The 22424-nt window shown below is 36.1% G+C and overlaps 1 long non-coding RNA gene across 1 annotated transcript; it reads right to left on the bottom strand.

Moving 5' to 3' along the window:
* Nucleotides 1-1545: 1545 nt before the first annotated feature.
* LOC141711029 (uncharacterized) lies at nucleotides 1546-3858 on the bottom strand. Its single transcript, XR_012571189.1, has 2 exons — nucleotides 3691-3858; nucleotides 1546-1639 (listed from the first exon to the last, which is right to left on the bottom strand). It is a non-coding gene; the product is annotated as an uncharacterized LOC141711029 (long non-coding RNA).
* Nucleotides 3859-22424: the final 18566 nt, after the last annotated feature.

Raw genomic sequence — 22424 nt, 5'->3', positions numbered from 1 at the left:
TATGAGATCCTTGAGGGAAGACAATGTCGATCTCCCTTATGTTAGGATGAAGTTGTAGAGCGCAAGATGTTCGGACCCGCAGTAGTCCAAAGGATCAAGGATATAATAGATTTTAATCAGAGGACGGCTGGTAATAGCCCAAGATGGGAACATGAAGTATGTTGATTTGACACGAAAGGACAAGGAATAGGAAGTGGGGGACCTAGTATTGTTATAGGTATTCCCTTGGAAAGGAAGGATGAGGTTCGGAAAGAAAGGGAAGCTAAGTCCACGAATTGTTGGACCCTTGGATATATTAAGATATATTGGGAAGATAGCATATGAGCTAGCCCTACCCCCGAATATGTAGCAAGTTCATAATGTGTTCCACGTATCAATGTTAAGAAAATGTAATTCGGATGCCAGATAAATAGGGGCATATGAGCGCATAGGCATGCGACCAGACATAACCTATAGGGAGCAACCAGAAAGGGTTATAGATCGAAAAGGGACAAGTGCTTAGGAGAAGGGTTATCAAATTAGTCAGAGTTTGGTGGTAGAACCATAATGTGGGAAATTGACTAGAGAGTTAGAAGGCACAATGCTAGAAAAGCATCCCTAACTATTTTCTATCTGATTCCGGGACGGAATCCTTTTAAGGAGGGGAGACTGTAATAACTCCCAAAATTTTGAACTTTTTGTAACCCTTGTGAATAGTGTTTTAGCTAAATGAGAAAACTTTTCATGCCACACTATGTAGGGATTCTGATATGGATATTCTGAGATTTTATTAGTACTTTATATGGGATATAAGTGTATGTAAAGATCGTCAGAATCCAAATCCGAACACTTTGATTTTTCCCGGAAATCCAATAGATACGGAAAGAATTGAGTATAAGGTAACAGGATAAAAGGATTTAAATTAAAGGATTATAATAGAGGATCATAAAAAGGAATATAATGTATTGAGAAAGGTTAAGGGAACCTAAGTAATAAGATCCCGGGTATGATCCCTCAAACGATAAACGAAAACGAAAGTTAAGCGAACCGTATAACAGATCAGCGGTCATTAGGCAAATGATTAGGAAGTTAATCAAAGGGATTAGAGAGGATGATGTCACCCAACCAATGAGAAGAGGACAAGGAAGGGAGGATGACATCATGAGGATGACACAAGCATGACATGGGAAGGAAGGAGATGTGGTGGCTTTTTAACCACACAAAATCAAGGGCAACTAGGTAGTTTACTAAAACAAACACAAAAATCAAACCAACCAAGACAAGCAAATCATTTTTCATCAAAATCAAAAAGAAACCAAGGCATTGTTCTTCATGCTCTCGGCCAAAACAGAACCAGCACACTAAAACTGCTGTATCTCCTTCATTTCTCACTCAAATATTGTGTTCTATAGCTCATTGGAAAGGTATTGAGATGGCCTACAACTCCTGTTCACAAGTCTCGTCCAAATAATCATGGTAAGACCCTCATTTTTACAGTTCTTTAAATCGGACTTTTAGAAACTTCAAAGCCTAACTTTGTGTTCTTGATTTCTTTGGAAAGATCAAGCTTGTAGGAGGCTCCCTAAGGCTTCCTAGCAACTTAACACCTCCCAAGGAAGGTTACCAGACTCGTTCCGAGCTTTTTTTTCACCCCAAGTCGCTCAGGCAAGTTTTCTATCCGTTATACTGTTGTTGTGATGTATATATGTATATGCATTATCTTGCGATAGATGCATGTTGGTTAATTAGCAAATGTTGCGATATATTGAAGCATGCTGATATGGTATATATATGCATACCTATTTCGTATTCTTGCCAAATATATCTGTTGGTTCAGTTGATAATACCTATGCTAGAGAATAGCAGTAATTTGCATATACCCTTAGTATAGGGACCCAAAGGTGAAAACATTTTCTAAAACCGGGAGTCGAGGATCCCGAGTAGATTTTATATATATATATTTATATATATATATATATGTTTATAGTTTTCAAAACTATTAATCGAATAAGGTTTATTCGATAACTTGATTTTATTAATGAATATTATCTTGAATATTCATTCGAGGGCTTATGACTCTTTTATATTATTTATTGAATATTATTTGAATATTCATTCGAGGGCTTATGACTCAGCTTATTTTATTTATTAAATATTATTTGAATATTCATTTGAGGATCTATGACTCCGATTATTTGCTGAGATATATTCTTTATTTTATTAAAGAATAAGGTGTCGATAATCAAACTCACTTTTGATTATTCAAATAAAGATAGTACTTTCGTATAGGTATATCTTTGGTTATTTAATATTCATTTCAAGTATAAGTTTTAAAACTTCTACTTCAATTATTTTTATAAAGATTATTCTTTATGGGAATATTATTTAAATAATAATATTCAGATATTTTCTAATATATTGGGACTGATTTACCTTGTTAAATCAGCATCACTCCAAACATTCTTAAAAATGTTTTGCGAATCTTCAAAATGATTTTTAAAAGTTAGAGTGGATCCCAAAACTCATTTTTATATTTAAGATCCTCCTTTCGAAGGGGATTTAAATACTCGCTCAAAACCTGAGGGATCCGGCTCTGTGGTGTGTTTTATATTCGCAACAAGGTTGCTGTTTTGATAAATGAATTGATTACTTACCCAACACTCGGGAAGTAAAATTCTTGGAACAAGTTAATCCATTAACAGGCATCGCCTGGGAAATATCGGTGAGTTTTCCTTTCCAACTAGATACGACTTCTTGGTGGAGCCGTATCAACAAGTTTCTAATTGGGGAAAGGGGGAACGAGCTTTACGTTTCAGAGTCATGGATTTCATCTGAACTAGGAGTGACGTAAGTGGTCGAGTGGCGTTGGCCCAGCCTTATTATATTGGCCCAAATGGCCTGGAAGTTCCGCTAAGGCGGTCCATTCCTTAGGAGTTTAGTGTTCGATTGACAAGTAAATCCGACAGGTTCTCCTCTACATGTAGAAAATGGTGGGGTTGCACTACTACGACTGATCATCGTAAGTGGTCTTCCTGGCGCGGCAAACTCCCGTAATGAGTTCATCATCCAATTGGATATTTCTGCAACACTACCCAGAGTACTTCGATAGAAAGGCTACGGTTGGGCGATTGTTGAGTGTTGGCAGGGTCAAGTTTTCAAAATGATGTTTGCATCAAATGAAGTATCTTGTAACTTCATTTTATTTTGATAATATTTTAAAGATTTAATCTATTCAAATCTGGTCTTGTAGTCTCATCTATGTGATGAACTTTGGAAACTAATTATAACTTGAATGGTGGTAGTTCAAGTAGTATTTGGAAAAGATATAAGTATATTGGAGTATCTTGTAACTTCATCTTTTAAACTTATATCTAGTAAATGATTATCTTATGCATGACAAAGATTTTCAGAAAAATGTTGAGACAAGGTTAGATATATGAGATCACCTTGCAACGATATTTTTATACAGTTATACACTGGAACTCTGTGTATATTATGCATGGAAGAGGACTTCCAATATTTTGAAAAGTATATATGTATATATATACTGAATATTTTGCGACTTCATCGCATTAAGATATCATCTTGGTTCATTTCTTTTGACCAAGACCTTCATGAGTACTATGAGAAGGCTCATATATTGTTAATCATTATACATATTATTTTGGTGGGCTTGCTGCTCACCCTTGCTTTCTTCTTTCATCACACAACATCAGATAGACAAGATGAACAGGACCAAGCTCCCAATTCGCGAGCGGATAGGAAACGTTCCGCAGCTTCCTATAGGCGTTGATATCGCTGTAGCTGAGGTAGGAACTACCAATAGGCTAGGCTTTCAACTTTTGATGTATCAGATTATGTATATTTATGAATTGTAATAATGGCAAAGAAATGTAAATTTATTCAGAAACCTGTTTAAGGTGTATTGGCATATAATTGTGGAATAAAATGACTTGTGATTATTTTTGGATATTCATCTCTGAGACTATAACTTGTGGTGTGTGTGTTTATTGTGGGGTCACAGTACAGAGTAGTTGATTATTTATTAAGAGTGGGTGTTATTAAGGGAAATGGAACTCGTGACAACCCGGATCCCCGACCCCGGATTTGGGGGTGTTACACAAAACACCTTAGTAGATTCAACTTAGTGAATTTTGTAGCACTCGATGGATGATCAAATATAGTCCCGATGGATGATTCAATATAGTCCCGACGGATGATGATTTGATATCCATCGAGTGAGTAGCTTATTTAATAATAAGTATTGTAGCACATTTCTGCAAACAACTTTGTGTAGATTCTGTAGTAGCATATGAGTCATGTTGACTACTAGTAGATATGCAGAATAGGTTGATTAATTGTAGATATGAGATATCTTGTAATTCTGTATAAATGAAATGGAGTCAAGTGTCAAATAGCTACCCGACGGATGAGCAACAAAGCTACCCGACGGATGATCAACAAGCTACCCGACAGATAACAAGCATGTACCTGACAGATGATCAATTCAAATATCTGTTGACAGTGACAACACAGTCACATGCGCTGGGTGTTTGCAAAAGGAATGTGGCAGCCTGTTTAATAGGAAATTGATAACAAAGAAGCATTACCATTTCTATGCAAGTTATGAAGATTTTTAAAGATGCTGGAATAAGAGTAATGAAGCAGCATGGAGTTAGACTTGATAGGTTTTGTTTTATTATCCTATCTTATTACCATGTAAACTTGGTGATACATAAACCAAGTGTAGCTAGTAGAACAAATAACTAAGCAAATATATTTAGAAGAGAAATAGAAAAAGCTGCACTTGTCAAGAATTTCTCTATAGTTTGTTTGTTCAACTTGTAAAGCAGCTGTGAGCCAATTTGAGCTTCACAGAATTCTCAAATCAATATATATATATATATATATATATTTATATCTCTGGTGGATACATTCAAATCCACCAAAAAGTTTTAAAGACTTGTGTTTTTATTACTTTGTGTTTGATTTACTTAATTCTTTATTCCGCACTTTGCAAATCAAAACACTTATATATATTGAGTTAGAACATTTTTATAAATCTCAAAAAGGGGCCAGAATTATATTCAACCCCCCCCCCTTCTGTAATTTCTTTTGTATTGTTAGGGAATAACAATTGGTATCAGAGCAAGCTCTTGAAGTACAAAGAGTGTAAAGATCACAACCAAATAGCAAGATGAACAAGAAGGATGTTGGAGTTAAAATTCCTTTTCTAGACAAAGACAATTATCACCACTGGAAGCTGAAAATGCATCTACATCTTCTTTCTCAAGATGAGACCTATGTAGATTGCATAGAGAGAGGACCTCATGACCAATGAGATCTGCAACTGGAAATGAACCATCTGTTCCTAAGCCTAGGCATGAATGGTCAGATCCTGATATTGAGCAAGTCAGGAAAGACAAGAAGGCCATGAATATATTGTTCAATAGAGTTGATGGTGACATGTTTGATAACATCATTAACTGCAAAACAACCAAGGAGGTTTGGGACACTATTCAGATTATTTGTGATGGTACTGAGAAAGTAAGGGAGAATAAGATGCAACTGCTAATTTAGCATGTTAGATATATTTGATAATGTCATGTCTAATATGATTTGTGTTTAGTTTTCAGATCTTACTTAAACAGGACAAATCAGTACTTAACTGGAAATCAGCACTTATACTGAAGTCAGAATTTAAGTTATCAGAACTTAAAGTTCAGGAGATATTTATCAGGAGATAATATCAGGACTTAAGGAGACTTTCAGATAAGGAAGGCGGCTGATTGAAAGGAAAGAAGATCAAGACAAACTCAAGAAGAGATATGCATGAAGAAGGAATTCTATGAAGAATAGAATACTTGGAAGAAAAGATATCTGATTGATATATTTTAGGAAGCAGAATTATATTCCATATCAATTAGTGATTATCTTGTAACTGTGTAGTATATAAACACAGACATAGGGTTTACACTATAAGTGTTATCGTTATCGAGAATAATATTCATTGTAACCCTAGCAGCTCTCGTGATATTTTGTTCATCACTGAGAGAGGACAGTTCCACATTGTAACAGAGTGTAATAAAGTTTGTTTTCTATAACTTGTGTTCTTTGAATTCGATTTGATTGTGCTATACACTGTATTCAACCCCCCTTCTACAGTGTGTGTGACCTAACAAGTGGTATCAGAGCCTATCTGTTAACACACAAACAGTTTAAGATCCAAAAACAATCATGGAGTAGAAACTCCAACCAAGCCCATCATAACTGAAGAACCTTAAAAGACTCAAATCCATAGTCGATATGAGGCTATTAGAGTTCCCATACTGAAACCATCTGAATACCCCATATGGAAGGTGAGGATGACTATGTTCCTGGAAGCTACAGATCCAGAATATCTTGACAGAATCAATGAAGGACCTCACAAGCAAACCAAACTCGCTGTTGCAGTTGCAGGTGAAGCAGCAAAGTCAATACCAAAGGAGAAGAGTGATTACACTGCTGAAGATATCGCATAAATTGCTAAGGATGCTATGGTACGACACTTGTTGCATAGTGCCATTGATAATGTAATGTCAAACGGTAATTAACTCCAAGACTGTAAAGGAGATATGGGATGCCTTGGAGACAAGATGTCAGGGAACTGATTCGATTAAGAAGAACAGGAAGACTATACTCACTCAAGAGTATGAACACTTTGACTCAAACTCTAATGAGTCATTGACTGATTTATATGACAAATTCGTCAACCTCTTGAAGATTTGTCACTAGTTGATAAGGAGTATGATCTTGAAGATTCAAACCTTAAATTCCTGTTAGCTCTTCGTGAAAGTTGGGATTTGAAGGCCACAATTATAAGAGACAACTATAATCTTAAAGAAACAACTCTTGATGAAATTTATGGGATGCTCAAGACTCATGAACTTGTGATGGAACAAAGAAGCAAGAGGAAAGGAGGAAAGTCAAGGACAGTTGCTCTTAAGGCTGAGGAAGAATCCCCCAAAGCAGCTACCTCAAGGAAAGGCAAGGGAAAAGCGCTCATCACAAAGTCTGATACTGAGTCATCAAGTTCTGATAGTGATGATGACTCAGAAACTGAAAGCTTGCCTGAGATGGATGCTGATGAAGAGATGATGAGGCTGTGTGCTCTTATGGTGAAAGGAATCACAAGGATTGTATACATAAAATTCAGGAAGAGAAAGAAGTTTTCCAGGAAAGGTGCAAGTTCTGATAAGAAGAGTTTCAGAAAATCTGAAGGCAAAGGAGGGAAGTCTGATAGAGGAGATTACACAAATGTCAAATGCTACAACTGTGGTGAGAAAGGCCACATATATCCTGATTGCAAGAAAGTGAAGAGTGACAAAGGCAAGGCTCTTGTCACAAAGAAGAAAAGATGGACAGACACTTCAGATTCTGAAAGTGAGGAGAACTATGCCTTGATGACAAATGCTGATAGCAGTTCTGAAGCTGCTGAGTTAAAGGTACCTCAAACTACTTATGCCTTTCATACTGATGATATTAATGAGTTGAGAAGATATCATAAAACCATGTTCATTAGTTATAGAGATCAAACTTTAACATGTGAAAGATTAACTTCTGAAAATCTTGCTTGTAAAAAGAGGAATGATTATTTAGAAAAAGAGTTAGTCATGTTCCATCAAACTCAAAAAGATAGAGATGATACTTTCTATGTTAGGGATGAAGTACTTAAAATGAATGAATCTCTAAAAACTGAGTTAGAAAAGGAAAGAGAGATTATCAGGACTTGGACTAACTCTGGCAGAACAACTCAGAATTTGTTAAGTAGTGGAAACTGGAAAGAGGGCTTAGGTTATGGAGATGATAAGAATGATAAAAGAACTGTAGAAATTAAGCCTATAGTTGTTAAACAAAAGCCAAAGGTAGAACCTGTTAAGTTTGTAGCTGTAAAGTCTGATACTGAGAAACCAGAAGTTAAAGAGGAATTAACTTCAGACAAACTAAAACAGGAAAAGCCAACTGAAGTTAACGTAGGCTTAATGACAAAGAAACAGCTTAAGCATAAGCTGAAAGATGTTAAGAATGTAAATAAGGTAAAGTCACCTAGGAAAAATAGGAATGGAAAGGAAGGTGTGAATAAAAGCATTGATTATAAGCCTGTTCCTAATGCTCCTAGAAAAACATGTTATAACTGTGGAAATTTTAACCATCTGGCTTCTTTTTGCAGGAAGAATAAGAACATAAACTCCTTACCTTCAAAGTCAGGAGTTAAGAGTCAGTCTGTTAGATATAGGCCACAAAATCCTTGTTTTCATTTTGGTAGTTTATGGCATTCCATTTATACTTGTAAGGAATATCATAGTTTGTACTATGATTATTATCAAATAAAACCTTCTTTTAAGAAAGTTAGCATTGTTCCTTCTAATGTAAGTTCTGATACAAAGTCTGATAGTGTAAATGCTGATAAGAAAATTGTTAACATAAACTCTGATGCTAAATCCGCTGCAAATGTTAACAAACTTAATAAGGCTAAAGGATCCAAGCAAGTATGGGTCCTTAAAACTAATCATTAGTGGTCTTTGTGATTGCAGGGCAACAGGAAAAACATCCTAGTTCTAGACAGTGGATGCTCAGGACATATGACTGGAAATAAAGCCCTGCTATCAGACTTTGTGGAGAAAGCTGACCCAAGTGTTTCTTATGGAGATGGCAACATTAGAAAAACACTGGGATATGGCAATATCAATCTTGGGAATGTCATCATTGAGAAAGTAGCTGTGGTCTTAAGACTTAAGTACTGCTCAGTGTTAGTCAAATCTGTAACAGAGGTTATCATGTGAATTTCTTTGAAGAACACTGTGAAGTTGTAAGTAAATCTACAGGAAAAGTTGTTCTGATAGGATACAGGCATGGTAACATTTATGAAGCCAAGCTTTCAACAAGTACTGATGGTTCTGCAATCTGTCTGTTAAGTAGAGCGTCAATTGAAGAAAGCTGGAATTGGCACAAGAAACTCTCTCATTTAAATTTCAATAATATAAATGAACTAGTCAAGAAAGATCTTGTGAGAGGACTGCCAAAATCAGTATTTTCTCCTGATGGCCTTTGTGATTCATGTCAGAAGGCAAAATAAAGAAAATCTTCATTCAAGAGCAAGACTGAATCATCAATTCTTGAGCCTTATCACCTACTACATGTTGATCTATTTGGTCCAGTGAATGTCATGTCTATTGCAAAGAAGAAATATGCTATGGTCATAGTGGATGAGTTCACCAGATACACATGGGTGTATTTCTTGCACACAAAAAGTGAAACTGCATTTATCTTGATTGATCATGTCAAGCAACTGGATAAATTGGTCAAAGATTCAGTGAAGATCATAAGAAGTGATAATGACACTGAGTTCAAGAATTTGATTATGGAAGAGTTCTGCAAAGACCATGGAATCAAGCAGGAATTTTCTGCTCCTGGAACTCCACAACAAAATGGAGTTGTTAAAAGAAAGAACAAAACTCTTATTGAAGCTGCACGAACTATGCTTGATGAAGCAAAGTTACCAACCTATTTTTGGGCTAAAGCTGTGCAGACTGCTTGTTTTACTCAGAATGCTACACTCATTAACAAGCATGGAAAGACACCATATGAGATGGTGAAGAAAAAGAAGCCAAATCTGAAGTATTTTCATGTATTTGGATGCAAGTGTTTTGTTCTTAAGACTCATCCTGAACAGCTATCCAAATTTGATTTAAAAGCTGATGAAGGAATTTTCAGTTGGATATCCACTTTCCACAAAAGCCTTCAGAGTCTACAATTTAAGAACAAGTGTTGTCATGGAATCTATCAATGTCTCATTTGATGATAAGAAGATTACTGGACTTGAAGATTTCAATGATCATGATCAGTTGAGATTTGAAAATGAAGACTTAAATTCTGATACTGGAAATCCTGACAGTCTAACTCCTGATACTGCAAACTCTGATGGATTAAACTCTGATGTTATTGAAACTGTGGTGACTACGCCAAAGAAAGATGCACATGTGCAGGGGGAGAATACTGAAGATACAACCACATCTCAAGAAGCATCAGAACCTACAACTGGCTCTTCAAGTTCTGATTCATCAAGTTCTAATGAGCCAAGTTCTGATAATTCTGGAAACTCAAATTCTGAAGGATCCAACTCAGAGAGCATAATTTCAGGGGGAGCATCAGAAAATGTTGATGAAGACAACATGGATCATGGGGGAGCATCCATTTCTAGAGAAAATCTTCCATCTGTAAGGAAGTGGACTAAATCACATACACCTGATTTAATAATTGGAAATCCTGATGCAGGTGTCAGAACTAGAACAACTACTTCAAATGAATGTCTCTATAATTCTTTTCTTTCTCAGACTGAACCAAAGAAAGTGGAAGAAGCTCTTCAAGATGCTGATTGGGTGCAAGCAATACAGGAAGAGTTAAATGAATTTGAAAGAAACAAAGTCTGGACCCTAGTGCCAAGACCAAAGAACATATCTATTATTGGGACAAAGTGGGTGTTCAGAAACAAAACTGATAGTGATCGAATAATTACAAGGAATAAAGCAAGGCTGGTTGCAAAAGGATATTCTCAACAGGAGGGAATTGATTATGATGAAACATTTGCACCAGTTGCTAGATTGGAAGCCATAAGGATTTTTTTGGCTTATGCTGCTCATAAAAAGTTTACAGTCTTTCAAATGGATGTGAAAAGTGCTTTTCTTAATGGAGAATTGGAAGAGGAAGTATATGTTGAACAACCTTCAGGCTTTGTAGATTCCAAATTTCCAAATCCATGTCTACAGGCTTGATAAAGCACTTTATGGCCTTAAGCAAGCTCCAAGAGCATGGTATGAGACTTTAGCTCAATTTCTTCTAAAAAGTAGATTTAACAGAGGAATTATTGACAAAACACTGTTCTACCTCAATCATGGAAAGGACTTACTTTTGGTGCAGATATATGTTGATGATATCATTTTTGGTTCTACAAATTACAGACTTTGCAAGAAGTTTGCCAAACTGATGCAGTCAAGATATCAAATGAGTATGATGGGAGAACTTAGCTATTTTCTGGGCCTTGAAGTCAAGCAGAATAAAGAAGGCACTTTAATTTGTCAATCCCAGTACACCAGAAATTTGCTGAAGAAATTCGGAATGCAAGATTGTTCAAGTACATCCACTCCCATGGCCACTGCAACAAAATTGGATAAGGATACTGATATATCAGTAGATATTACTGATTACAGAGGTATGATAGGCTCACTACTCTATCTAACTGCTAGTAGACCTGATATCATGTATGCTACCTGTCTTTGTGCAAGATTTCAAGCAGATCCAAGAAAACCTCACTTAACAGCTGTGAAAAGAATTTTCAAGTATCTTAAGGGTACAGCTGATCTGGGATTGTGGTATCCTAGAGAATCAGACTTTAAGCTAATAGGTTACTCAGATGCAGATTTTGCAGGATGCAAAATTGACAGGAAAAGCACAAGTGGAAGCTGCCAATTTCTTGGAGGCAGATTGGTTTCTTGGTTTAGCAAGAAAAAAAGTCAATTTCCACATCAACTGCAGAAGCAGAGTACATTGCTGCAGGAAGCTATTGTGCACAGATTCTTTGGATGATGAATCAGTTACTGGATTATGGGTTAACATATTTTAAAATCCCTATTTACTGTGATAATCAAAGTGCTATTGCTATGACAGGTAATCCAGTTCAATACTCAATGACAAAGCACATCAGCATTAGGTACCACTTCATAAGGGAACATGTGGATGAAGGTACAGTGGAAATGCATTTTGTTCCAACAGATCAACAACTAGCAGATATCTTTACCAAACCACTGTGTGAAGCTACTTTTACAAGATTGGTAAATGAACTTGGAATGGTTTCAGGTTCTTTCTCTAAGTCTGCTTAGTTTATGTTCTATTTCATCAGATTTTATGATCAGCATTTATAGATATTACTATCTTTGTGTATTATGTGCTTAATTTGAAAATTTCTTAAGTACTGATTGTTGTCTGATGTGAATTTCTAAACTCTGATAGTGATATGAATGTTTTTGTGACTATTCAATCCAGTGAGGATAACTGTGCTAGAAGCTGACCTAGTAGTCTTTAATATACTAAAGTCCCATGTTTGAAGTAATTATTTATGTGGAAATTTTTTAACACAAGCAAATTCTGATATTGAGCTTAGTTAAGTTTACTTTGTCTATCTTATTACTAAGTTACAAACTAGAATAATGCTTCTTATCTGTTAAGTTCTGATGTTAGTAAAACTGGTGGATGTACTAAGTGTTGATAAACCTCACTTATCAAAAGAAAAAGAAAAAGAACAAGAAATAAAAATCAGGTACTCCTTTGAGATCTAGAGTAAAAATGTGGAAGGGACGACCCAAGTGCATTGCTGGTATTAAGTAATGTGCATCAGAAAAGCAACATAAATATTTTCTTGGTGACTTTTCACACTCTATGATTATTGGAGAAATATTCTGATAATAGCATAAATTCTGATAAGCAGTCGTGACTCACTTACACTGAGAAGCCACTGTAAAATGGAATTCCAAAAGATGCATAAAATGAGCACAAAACAGTTGAGGTGGACTCATGCATAAACTCATTCTAAAGTAAATATCAGAATCATGACAGATTTTGAGCAAAGTTCTTAGTTATGCCTTATTTCTAAGATGTATTGAAGTGAATCAGACTTTAATCTTTATCTGATATTTAGCTTAATGCACACACATACACTCCATATGAATGATGAAAATTACTGTGGTGATAAATGTTCTTTTAGATGAACAGTTTTAGTGTCAGTTGCACAAATTCTGAGGACAAGTTCTGGTGGAAGTTCTGATGATTAAGTTCTGAAGAGACGAAATCAGAATTTGTGTGAAGAATTACAGAAATAGGCATTCACCTTTCGAGTTAAGGAATCATGTTCTGATGACTGTTAAGTTCTGATATAAGTCTCAGTTCTGGTATTAAATCATGATTTTTTACTTGACTTATTTGTGGTTAAACTCTGAAACAGTCTTATTTAAAATCAGAATATGTTTGGGTGATATATTAATAGTCAACATAATTTGGGTTAGTGGTACTGGTCTACGCACAGTAATTTTTACTTGTTTCGTGTGCGCATTAAATCCTGTTTTAAGCTTCTAATGGATGTTATTATTCTCATCAGTCTAGGGAGACGAGGTATAATTATTTTTACCTATAACCATTCAATTTTCCTTGTGTCTCTTAGTATTCTATTGGTTATATAAACCAACACCTTATTCCAGCCAACACATCTCTCATTCTCTCTCAAACTCACTCTTTTTACATCCTCATCAAAAACATGGTTCGTTTCAACTTGGTCCTGAACTATGAAACTTTTAATATAGAGTTAAGTTGTGCTGATTGGAGGTAGGAGTGGCATGTCACTGTTATTCCTGATGAAATCTGGGACTCAGTTCCCCAAGAGGTTCTCACAGACCTCTTATTCTTCTATATGGACTATCATCGCCATCTTGTGCGTCTGGAAGAGGAATGGAGAGAAGCTCTCCGACAGCAGGAGCAAATCATTCATCTTGTTGTTCTCTTTGTTGAGAGTAGGAAGAAGAATTAATTGCAGCCATATGTTTCTCTTCACCGTCAGCTTTGTCAGTCTTCTTAGACTAGGACTAAAGCTGTTGATGTTAGGATTCGTAGCTTAGGACAATCTTGTAATTTTATGCATGTAATTTAAGTTTCATGAAAAGTATTTGATTAATATATTAATGAAATTTTATCTTTTGTACAAGATTTTGTCTCTGAGTCGTTTCATATTCTGATGATCTTTTAAATCCTGATACTAACCATATTCTGATGACCTTATAAATTCTGATACAAATCAAGTTCTGATTCTAACGTGGCAGTATTTGTTTACTTGGTTTATTTTTGGTCATTATCTCATTGGTCATATTTTTACAGAATATTGGTAAAGCAGTAATAATAATTTATTAAGTGGGAACAGTTTTAAAATTTAAAATAAAACTTAACGTCCTTGATTAATGGGATTACTTGGTGAGTGGAATGGTTTTTCCTTGAAAAACTGCATGTGATAAGTAATGATTACTCAATACCCGTGCCAATTAATTATCTTTTACTACTGCATGTCTGGCAGGTGTCTCAATGGTTATTTTCTTAACGTGTATAAGTAAAAGAGATAAAAGATTCTAAAATCTTTTATTTACTTTCAAATTTTATCTCTCTCTTTTTACTTTTATTCTCTTTCATCTACTGACAATTTTTCATACAGACATTTTATCAAACACCTTACAGGCAATTTTCTTTCTCACGTATTTCTCATGGCACCCAAGGACATAATTTTTGATGGAGCTACGTTTGTTCCTAATAACTTCTCCGCTATTCTTAGCAAGTCAGAAGCCCCATCTGAAATTCATTTCATTCAGGACTTTCTTGCTAGTTCTGATATTGGGTATGCTCTGACCGAACCTGAAGCAGTCTCTGGTACTCAAGTACTGGAGTTCTGGAGAAGCGGTGTATATGATGATGGTGGTGCTCAAGGTCCCCAAGTATTATTTTTTCATCAAGGGAGGATGAGTATGTTGTGATTCTGTCTACGGTTCGACAAGCACTGCAGCTACCTGAGAACTATGTTTATTCTACTGTTGAAGAGCCAGTCCTTCAAAACATGATGGCCAGTCTGGGATAAGAGAAGATATTGGCAAAGCTGGGCCAGTTGAAGAGATCTTTCATAAGGAGGGAATGGAGTTTCTTCTTTAACTGCATAACCAAGGCTTTTGCAAACAAATGTTCAAATTTCGATGCAATTCCCATATTCAGCCAACAAATCGGGTATGCTCTCATAAATCAAACTGATTTTGACTATGCAAGTGCTGTCTTAGGTTTTATTGGGGATGCTAGTGAATTAATTTCATCATTCAGACTAGCTAAAAGAGCTTTTAATGACTTATTATCTACTGTTAATAAGAAGGTTGTGTTAAGACCCCTACTAATTCCTTTGTCTGTCAGACAAGCCTTAATAACCTATGATCCAGTTAAATACACTGCACTATATCCTGATGTTCAACCATCTGAACCTCATCCATCAACACCTACCACCTCTACTCAACCATCTCAAACTTCTCAACCTCAACCTTCAGAATCTACAGTGCAGCCTTCATCTTCCAAACCTAAGAGGACTAAGAAAGTACCTCAGACACAACAGAAGAGAAGGAGATTCATTCTGCAGAGATGAATTAGATGCTGAGGAACAGGTTCCTGTATCAGAACCTGTTATTGTAGAAGCTAAGAAGGTCTCTTCTCAGAAGGATGTTGATATTGGGAGTTCTAGGCCCCTAAGAAGGGTTAGAAAGCGTAATTATGATGATACAGCTCCTACAGCCTCCTCAAAAGCTAAAAGATTCAAATCATTGGCAAAAGGCCTGAAGATTCTGGTAAAGGAATGGAAGCAGCAGCTAAGGAAGGGGGTCAGGAATCTCTGATCTCACAAGACCCTGTTGAAGCTCACAATTCTCCTAGTGCTGATCCAGACCTTCATGCAACTCATCTCTCTCCACTACATGAGCCAGAAACTACTTACATTCCCACACCTCCAGTATCTCCAGTATATGCTGATAACCAGGGGCCAAGTGATGAAATTGACATCCATAACTTGGAAGTGCATCAGGTTTTGAATCTAGAAGCTCCACCAACTCAAGTCACTCCACCAACAACACCAATTCCTGATGCTGATTTTAATCCAGAATTGCCTACAACACCTTCTTTACATCTAGATACCGAAGATCAGATTTTAGGTGAGCATCAGAATATGGCTGTTGATCAGAACATAGTTGGAGATCAACACTTAGAGGATGATGTTGAAGCCTCCATAGCCTCTCATATTGTTCTTTTATCAGAGGATACTGAAGATGTTGACTCTGTAAGTTCTGATGCTGTAAATGTTGATGATACTGGTAATGCTGCTACAAATATAGATGCTGATGCAGCTGGTCCTTCTGGACATGCCCCTCTACATGCTCCTTCCAAAGCTGAGATAGTCAAAAAGTTTGTTACAGGGGAAGCACCAGTACCTTGGAGTGGAACTCCTGGACGACAGGAGTGGACTAAGGAGTGGAACACAGTTACCTTTGTTCCTTCTGAAAAGATTCTTGCTGATCACTTGGAAAAAGCTGATGAGATGCTAGTTAATGATGATTTCAAAACACAGCTAAGAGTTACTGCACTTAGTACAAGGTACCTTCAAGGTCAACAATCTGTAACTCAGGCCAAGGTGGACAAGATTCAAGAATCCTTGAATCAGGAAGATACAGTTGTCAAGCTGGACAAGAAGATGTTTTTCAAACCTACCTTTGACAGAATTGCCTACATTGAGAAAACTCAAGAGAAGCAACAGTCTTAGATTGATGAAATTCTTAAAAATCAAGCTTCTCAACAAAATTAATTTAATGAGATCCAATCCTCAGTGGAATTGCTTGTCTCTCTTCTTTTACCTGCTGATGCCAAAAAGGGGGAGAAAGTAATTAAGTCTAAATGCAAACCTGTTAAGACACTGAAGGGAAAGGATGATGGTAGTGACCCGGGAAACTCTAGAATGGGTGGAGGTCATGGTCAAGGTGGAGGTCTCTCATCAAGTAGAACTGGAACTACAAGTCAAAGAACAAGTTCTGATACTGGGAGAAGAATAACTTCTGATACTGGTAAAAGGATAAGTTCTGATGAACTTTTGGAACTTGATGAAGAAATTTCAAGACAGTTATTTCTGAAAGAAAATCCAGGAATGTACTTTGAGAGTCTAAAGGAAGACGAAGCTAGACTTAACTTAGAAAAAGTCATCTCCAAATCTGAAGCTTCTGTTGAAAAGAAACTTCCTACGGCTAAAGGCATTGTGATAAAAGAAAGGACAAATCCTGTGGCAACCAAGGCCAAATCACAATTGCAGATAGATCTGAGGTCCAATGGCAAAGAAAAAGTTGGTGAACCTGTATAGGTTTATGTGCCTCCTATGGATGGAGAAATATCTGATGAAGATGCTAATCTTACTCTGGTTTCAAGGAAGATTTCTCAAACAACCTCTGACATGGCTCAAGTTGTTCAGAGTCAAGATATAGTAAGTTCTGATACAACTATGAAGCAAGCAACCTCTGACATAGCTCAACCTGGCTTGATAACAGAAGATTAGTCAAAGGAAACCTCTGACATTGCTCATGTTAAATCCTCAAAGTTACTCCTACCAGGATTCACTAAAGCTAAACAGACTCAACCTTTGAAGACTGCAGCAAGTAGTTTTGAAGCAAGAGTGGTTACTGGAAAGGAAGCAAGAGATAAATCTGGATTGGGTAGTGCTGATGAAAGAAGAGTGTAAAACACAACCAACGATCCAACTTCCTTAAGTGAACCAGGTGTTGGAGCAACTTCTGAAAGATTGAATCAGCTTGAATCTGTACAGATGGTTTACCATACCTTCTTGAAAGAACATATCTTGTTATATTTCATGACAGATGGAAGGGTTTACCATATTAGGAAAAATGCTATACCACTAAAGTACTATGAGGAACTAGAACATGTTCTATTTCTACTTTAAGTGAAGAACATATTAACAGATAGTGTTGCAAATTATTTGAAGACTCAAATTCAGAGACAGAAGAAGCTCTATTCTGTAAAGTTTGACAGCACATACTGTCCCAAGTACAGAGATCACAAGGGTGATATTGTTGATATGAAGCCTAATACTGCAAAGATCAGTACATATCTTGGTATTAAGGGACTTGAATTCAATCTAGAGTCTGACAAAGCCTATATCATCAGACTAGATCAGGAGTTGAGAAAAGAAAAAATTAATGATCTCAGATATGCTATCTTCCAAACTGGTTAAGATACTGTAGAGCTTAAAGATGCTAAAAGGAGAATGATTGATGAACTCAAATAAGCTGAGAGATGTTTGTTAAAGAACTATCTCAGAACAACTCCTGACATTGAAGAGATCAGAAATTGAAGCCCAGTCAAGATCTACAACTGCTCAAATTCTGATGTGTATACAGACTAAAGTTGTTATCAGAAGTTAAAGTTGGTAAAGCTTTAAGGATTGTAAGTTGTAGTTATCTAGTCAAATTCTCATGCATTTGTACTTAATGTTTTTGACATCATCAAATATCTGTTAAACTTGTATATTATGCTAATTTACAAGTTGGGGGAGATTGTTAGATATATTGATAATGTCATGTCTAAGGATTTGTGATGGTACTGAGCAAGTAAGGGAGAATAAGATGCAGCTGTTAATTCAGCATGTTAGATATATTTGATAATGTCATGTCTAATATGATTTGTGTTTAGTTTTCAGATCTTACTTAAACAGGACAAATTAGTACTTAACTGGAAATCAACACTTATACTGAAGTCAGAACTTAAGTCATCAGAACTTATGGTTCAGGAGATATTTATCAGGAGATAATATCAGGACTTAAGGAGACTTTCAGATAAGGAAGGCGGCTGATTGAAAGGAAAGAAGATGAAGACAAACGCAAGAAGAGATATGCATGAAGAAGGAATTCTATGAAGAATAGAATACTTGGAAGAAAATATATCTTATTGATATATTTTAGGAACCAGAATTATATTCCATATCAATTAGTGATTATCTTGTAACTGTGTAGTATATAAACACACACATAGGGTTTACACTATAAGTGTTATCGTTATCGAGAATAATATTCATTGTAACCCTAGCAGCTCTCATGATATTTTATTCATCACTGAGAGAGGACAGTTCCACATTGTAACAGAGTGTAATAAAGTTTGTTTTCTGTTACTTGTGTTCTTTGAATTCAATTTGATTATGCTATACACTGTATTCAACCCCCCTTCTAGAGTGTGTGTGACCTAACACAACAATATGAGCACTTTCATTGTGAAGACAGTGAGTCTCTCACTGATATTTTTAGTAGATTTCAAAAAATACTAAATTCTCTAAAGTTGCATGGAAGAGTCTATTAGACAAAAGACTCTAACCTCAAGTTCCTTAGATCGCTTCCAAAGGAGTGGAAACCAATGACAGTCTCATTGTGAAATTCTCAGGATTACAAGGAGTTTACCTTGGAGAGACTGTATGGCATCCTGAAGACTTATGAGCTTGAAATAGAGCAAGATGAGAGGATGGAGAAAGGAAGGAATAAAGGAGGGTCCATAGCACTGGTTGCTGAGTTAGAGAAAGAGGAAGAGATGAAGGTAGAAGCTATTGAGTCTACTTCAAAGGTCTGTGAGAACAAGGGCAAAGGGCTGGTAGCTGAAAATGAAGATCATTTGAGCCAAGATGACATGGATAATATTGATAAGCATTTAGTATTCCTTTCCAGAAGATTTGCCAATTTCAAGTTCAAAAAGAACTATGAAGCAGCCAAGCCAAGTAGAAACATGGTGGATAAATCCAAATTCAAATATTTCAAATGAGGCTTGGCAGGGCATTTTGCTAGTGAGTGTAGAAAGTCAGGTTCCAGCAAAAAGAAGTTTGAGCCTGTTGATTACAAACAGAAATATTTTGAGTTACTCAAACAAAAGGAAAGGGATTTCATTATTCAGGAAAATGACTGGGCAGCTGATGAATTGGATGAAGATGAGGATGTAAGCTATGTAAATCTAGCCCTGATGGCCAAGTCTGATGAAACAGAAACAAGTTCTTCAAGTAATCAGGTAATCACAACTAACCTAGCACATTTATCTAAAGCTGAGTGTAATGATGCAATCAATGACATGTCTATAGAACTATATCACTTGCGTGTTACACTTAAGTCCCTCACTAAGGAAAATGCTAAAATTAAAGAAAACAATTTGTTTTTAAGTGAGAGGAATAATGTGCTAGAGTCTCAGTTTATTGAATTTGAAAAATTGAGAATTGAGTGTAAGATTGCTAAGGATGAATTAACTGAGTCTTTGAAGAAAGAAGAGATTTTAAAGAAGCAGCTTGAACGAGAACATGAAGTGATTAAAGCATGGAAATCATCCAGAGATGTCCATGCTCAAATCACTAAAGTTCTATAAGAAGAAGCTGTAATCCAATTTGGTTAAAGTATTGCTAACAGATGTGGACTCGACGGATGATGAGAATCATCCATCAGATAATCAAAAGGATTATATGTCGAGTGACAAAGAGCCACATCCGTCGGCTGTGAGCAAAACTGTGAGCAAAGCCAAACTTGCCAAGTTGAATGAAAAGTATGGATCAATTTCCAAAAACTTTGTTTCAGGAGAATCAAGTCAAGTGAAGAAGGAGAAGAAAGTGAATGTTGGTCATCTTTCCATCAAGCAATTGAATGACAGATTAGAAAATATTGAGGTTAAAACAGAAACTAAAAAGAAAAATAATAGAATTAGGAAAGTAGGGATTAACAAACATAACAACTACACACCTGATAAGTATGATCCAAGAAAAATCTGTGTTAAGTGTGGTAGTGTTAATCATTTATCTGTTCATTGCAAATTTGCCATGCCTACTCCTATATCTGTACCTTCTTCTTTTCCCAACATAAATACCATGCCTTCTATGCCTATGAATGCTATGTCTGCTCAGAATATGAATGCACAATTTGCTAATATACCATTTACACCTAAGTCTTATTATATTGCATTTAGTATGTCATAAATTCCATTTAGCATGCCTTACTGGAATAACATGTTTGCAAACAACATGTCTTTTCCTGCTAATCAAAATATGCATGATAATTCTGTTTTAATGACTGGTTTCAAATGTCCAACTCAAATGACTAAGGATGAATCAGAAATTCCCAAATCAAAGGAGATCAAACCTAAAAAACCAAAGGAGAAAGCTAACAAGGCAGGACCCAAGGAAACTTGGGTACCAAAATCAACTTGATTTGGTTTTGATGTGTGCAGGGAAATAGAAAGAATCTTTGGTACCTTGATAGTGGTTGTTCAAGGCACATGACTGGAGATTCTACCCTGCTCACAGAGTTCAAGGAGAGAGCTGGCCCAAGTATTACTTTTGGAGATGACAACAAGGGTTATACTGTGGGATATGGCTTGATTTCAAAAGACAATGTTATCATTGAAGAGGTTGCCCTGGTGGATGGTCTCAAGCACAATTTGTTGAGTATCAGCCAGCTTTGTGACAAGGGAAATTCAGTAACCTTCAATTTAGAAGCCTGTGTTGTGACAAACAAAAGAAGCAATAAAGTGGTTGTCACTGGAGTGAGAAAAAGAAATGTGTATCTAGCTAACTTTTAACTCATTTAATGCAGAATCTGTCACTTATCTTCTCAGTAAAGAAAGTCAAGATGAAAGTTGGCTATGGCACAAGAAGCTGTCCTATCTAAACTTCAAGACCATGAATGAGCTTGTTAAGAAAGAACTGGTTAGAGGCATTCCTCAAGTGGAGTTTTATAAGGATGGATTGTGTGATGCTTGCCAAAAGGGAAAGCAGATTAAAGCATCATTCAGAAAGAAACTTGATTCAATAATTGAAGAACCTTTGCAATTACTACACATGGATCTATTTGGACTAGTCAATGTGTTGTCCATTTCAAGAAAAAGATTTTGCCTTGTAATTGTAGATGATTTCTCAAAGTTCTCTTGGACATATTTCCCAAAGTCTAAAGATGAAGCTAGTGAAATCATCATCAATCACATAAGGCAAGTCAACAATCATCCTGGATTTTAAAGTAAGAAGAATCAGGAGTGACAATGGAACTGAGTTCAAGAATTCTATGATGAGATCATTTTGTGAAGAGAATGGGATAATGCATGAGTTTTCTGGTGCAAGAACTCCACAACAAAATGGAGTAGTGGAACGAAAGAACAAATCTCTCATTGAAGCTGCAAGGACAATGCTTGAAGAATCAAAGGTACCAACATATTTTTGGGCTGAAGCTGTGAATACTGCATGCTACACTCAGAATATTACTTTGATTAATCAAGCAAAGTGTATGACACCCTACCAATTGTTCAAGAACAAGAAACCAACCCTAAATTTTCTTCATATCTTTGGCTGCAAATGTTTTATTTTGAGGAATCAAACTGATCAACATGGGAAGTTTGATGCTAAAGCATATAGAGTCTACAATCTTAGAACCAACATTGTTATGGAATCAATACATGTTGTGTTTGATGATAAAAAGATTGAAGGACTGCAAGATGAAGATTCTCATGAAAGCCTCAAGTTTGATAATATGGAAATGGTTAGTGATGACAGTGATGATGAAAGTGATCAAGAAACAGTGAATAAGGATAATGCAGAAAAATCTACAACTAATGAAGCACATAATTCAACATCTGTCGAGTTGTAAAATGCTTCATACGTCGGGAGACAATCTGCCTTATTCGTCGGGAGATAATCAGCTTCATCCGTCGGAACACAAAGTGCATCATCCGTCAGGTCATTAAGAGAAGTTGAAAATCAGAATAGGTCACTTATAGAAAGTTCCCCT

Source organism: Apium graveolens, chromosome 3 (genome assembly GCF_009905375.1).
Source record: "Apium graveolens cultivar Ventura chromosome 3, ASM990537v1, whole genome shotgun sequence".
Lineage (NCBI taxonomy): Eukaryota > Viridiplantae > Streptophyta > Magnoliopsida > Apiales > Apiaceae > Apium > Apium graveolens.
This window is presented reverse-complemented; position numbering and strand designations above follow the sequence as displayed.